Raw genomic sequence first — 4,180 nt, forward strand, 5'->3', positions numbered from 1 at the left:
AAGGGGGCATTGGTCCCGGTTCGTGGCACCAACCGGGACCAAAGGCCTTTAGTCCCGGTTGGTGCCACCAACCGGGACCAATGAGTTCCATATATACCCCATCGCCACAGCAGAGCACTCCAGAGTGCTCTGTTTTTTTGGCCGGCGAGGGGAGGGCATTTGGGTGCTCTAGCTCACCTCCTATGCACATGAGGTGTTCGATGAAATGTCTGAGCCACACTATTTAATCTTTGTCCTCTCGAAACTCGACCTCCGAGCTCCATTTTCCCCGAGATTTGTCTAGGTTTAGCGGTCCGTCACGTCCCGTCCCCGTCTTCACCGCCGTCGATCGCCCGCGCCGATCTCGTCGCCAGCACCACCGTGGTGAGCCTCTTGTTCTTATCTTCTTTTTGAAAGGAAAAAATTCTTACTTTAGATAGTTACTTGTCTAATTTTGTTACTTTTATTATTCCTTCTTATTACATAGTGCGATGGTTTTGGTATCCGCCCCCGTCGGCCCTCGTCCTGTCTATGATTCGGATGTGGTATATATTATATTTTTATAACTATTTGGTTCATTTATTGTTTATGACAAATATACCGACCAACGTGACATAGATTTTATTTATCTAGGAGGTGGTTGAACCGGAAATTCTAACCGACCCTATTGTCGAGAGGTTAAATTTAGTTGAAGAAGAAAACAATTACTTGAAGGAAAAAATAAAAAAATTGAGGAGGAGAAGATGATATTGGAGTTGCATGTTACGGATGTCGTCGATGATCACAAGATCAAGATGGATGCAATGCGCTTGAAGATTAGAAAGATTAGAAAATATGTCATTCATACCGAGGCTTGGTATCATTATGCCGTTGGATCAATTGTTACCTTGGTTGCGATTATGATCGCATTTGTTTTCGCATTGAAATGTTTTACATAGTTTCAATGTATGGTTTAATTAATTAGATGCTCTGCAGAGCTATATATATGTTGTTAGATGAGAACTATGTATGTACTTTGGTTCTAATGTGATGATGAACTTCTATTAATTTGGTCACTTAATTATCTATTCATGATGTTATGTAATGGTTTTTGACACACTTAATTATATATAATGCACGCAGATGAACCGGCAATGGATGTACGGTGACAGACACACCTCCGAACACATTAAGGGCTTGCATGATTTTCTCGAAGTGGCTGAGGCAAACAAGCAGAATGGTTTTATGTGTTGTCCATGCCCTATATGTGGGAATACGAAGTCTTACTCTGACCGGAAAATCCTTCACACCCACCTGCTTTACAAGGGTTTCATGCCACACTATAATGTTTGGACGAGGCACGGAGAAATAGGGGTTATGATGGAAGACGGCGAAGAAGAAGAGGACGATGACAACTATGTGCCCCCTGAATACGGTGATGCTGCAACGGGGGAAGCTGCTGAAGATCAAGAGGAACCAGACAATGTGCCCAATGATGCTGCAAGGGGGGAAGCTGCTGAAGATCAAGAGGAACCAGTGCCCGATGATGATGATCTCCGCCGGGTCATAGTCGATGCAAGGACGCAATGCGAAAGTCAAAAGGAGAAGCTGAAGTTCGATCGCATGTTAGAGGATCACAAAAAAGGGTTGTACCCCAATTGCGAAGATGGCAACACAAAGCTCGGTACCGTACTGGAATTGCTGAAGTGGAAGGTAGAGAATGCTGTGCCTGACAAAGGATTTGAGAAGCTATTGAAAATATTGAAGAAGAAGCTTCCAAAGGATAACGAATTGCCCGACAGTACATACGCAGCAAAGAAGGTCGTATGCCCTCTAGGATTGGAGGTGCAGAAGATACATGCATGCCCTAATGACTGCATCCTCTACCGCGGTGCGTACAAGGATCTGAATGCATGCCCGGTATGCGGTGCATTGCGGTATAAGATCAGACGAGATGACCCTGGTGATGTTGACGGCGAGCCCCCCCAGGAAGAGGGTTCCTGCGAAGGTGATGTGGTATGCTCCTATAATACCACGGTTGAAACGTCTGTTCAGAAACGAAGAGCATGCCAAGTTGATGCGATGGCACAGTGAGGACCGTAAGAAAGACGGGAAGTTGAGAGCACCCGCTGACGGGTCGCAGTGGAGAAAAATTGAGAGAAAGTACTGGGCTGAGTTTGCAGCTGACCCAAGGAACGTATGGTTTGGTTTAAGCGCGGATGGCATTAATCCTTTCGGGGAGCAGAGCAGAAATCACAGCACCTGGCCCGTGACTCTATGTATGTATAACCTTCCTCCTTGGATGTGCATGAAGCGGAAGTTCATTATGATGCCAGTTCTCATCCAAGGCCCTAAGCAACCCGGCAACGACATTGATGTGTACCTAAGGCCATTAGTTGAAGAACTTTTACAGCTGTGGAATGGAAACGGTGTACGTACGTGGGATGAGCACAAACAGGAGGAATTTAACCTGCACGCGTTGCTGTTTGTAACCATCAACGATTGGCCCGCTCTCAGTAACCTTTTAGGACAGACAAACAAGGGATACCACGCATGCACGCACTGTTTAGATGACACTGAAAGTATATACCTGGACAAAAGCAGGAAGAATGTGTACCTGGGCCATCGTCGATTTCTTCCGACCAACCATCAATGTCGAAAGAAAGGCAAGCATTTCAAAGGCGAGGCAGATCACCGGAAGAAGCCCGCCATGCGTACCGGTGATCACGTACTTGCTATGGTCAATGATTTACACGTAATCTTTGGAAAGGGTCCTGGCGGACTAGCTGTTCCGAATGACGCTGAGGGACACGCACCCATGTGGAAGAAGAAATCTATATTTTGGGACCTACCCTACTGGAAAGAGCTAGAGGTCCGCTCTTCAATCGACGTGATGCACGTGACGAAGAACCTTTGCGTGAACCTGCTAGGCTTCTTGGGCGTGTATGGGAAGACAAAAGATACACCTGAGGCACGGGAGGACCTGCAACGTTTGCACGAAAAAGACGGCATGCCTCCGAAGCAGTATGAAGGTCCTGCCAGCTACGCTCTTACGAAAGAAGAGAAAGAAATCTTCTTTGAATGCCTGCTCGGTATGAAGGTCCCGACTGGCTTCTCGTCGAATATAAAGGGAATAATAAATATGCCAGAGAAAAAGTTCCAGAACCTAAAGTCTCATGACTGCCACGTGATTATGACACAACTGCTTCCGGTTGCATTGAGGGGGCTTCTACCGGAAAACGTCCGATTAGCCATTGTGAAGCTGTGTGCATTCCTCAATGCAATCTCTCAGAAGGTGATCGATCCAGAAATCATACCAAGGCTAAGGAGTGATGTGGCGCAATGTCTTGTCAGTTTCGAGCTGGTGTTCCCACCATCCTACTTCAATATGATGACGCACGTCCTAGTTCATCTAGTCGACGAGATTGTCATTCTGGGGCCCGTATTTCTACACAATATGTTCCCCTTTGAGAGGTTCATGGGAGTCCTAAAGAAATATGTCCGTAACCGCGCTAGGCCAGAAGGAAGCATCTCCATGGGCCATCAAACAGAGGATGTCATTGGGTTTTGTGTTGACTTCATTCCTGGCCTTAAGAAGATAGGTCTCCCTAAATCGCGGTATGAGGGGAGACTAACTGGAAAAGGCACGCTTGGAGGGGGGACTCAGTAATATGCAGGGACGGATATTCTTGGTCTCAAGCACACTACACAGTTCTACAGAACTCTACCTTGGTGACCCCGTATGTCGATGAACACAAGAACAGTCTGCGCTCCAAACACCCGGAGCAGTGTGACGATTGGATTACATGTGAACACATCAGGACTTTCAGCAGTTGGTTGGAAACACGTCTCAGAGGTGACACCACTGTTTGTGATGAGTTGTACTCGTTGTCCAGGAGACCATCTTCGACTGTATTGACTTACAAAGGATACGAGATAAATGGGAATACATTTTACACGATCGCCCAAGATCAAAAGAGCACCAACCAAAACAGCGGTGTCCGCTTTGATGCAGCAACCGAGAGGGGAAAGGACACATATTATGGTTACATAATGGACATATGGGAACTTGACTACGGACATGATTTTAAGGTCCCTTTGTTTAAGTGCAAATGGGTCAATCTGTCAGGAGGCGGGGTACAGGTAGACCCACAGTACGGAATGACAACAGTGGATCTGAACAATCTTGGGTACACTGACGAACCGTTCGTCCTAGCCAATG

This window comes from Triticum aestivum, chromosome 5D (assembly GCF_018294505.1).
Source record: "Triticum aestivum cultivar Chinese Spring chromosome 5D, IWGSC CS RefSeq v2.1, whole genome shotgun sequence".
NCBI classification, from domain to species: Eukaryota; Viridiplantae; Streptophyta; class Magnoliopsida; order Poales; family Poaceae; genus Triticum; species Triticum aestivum.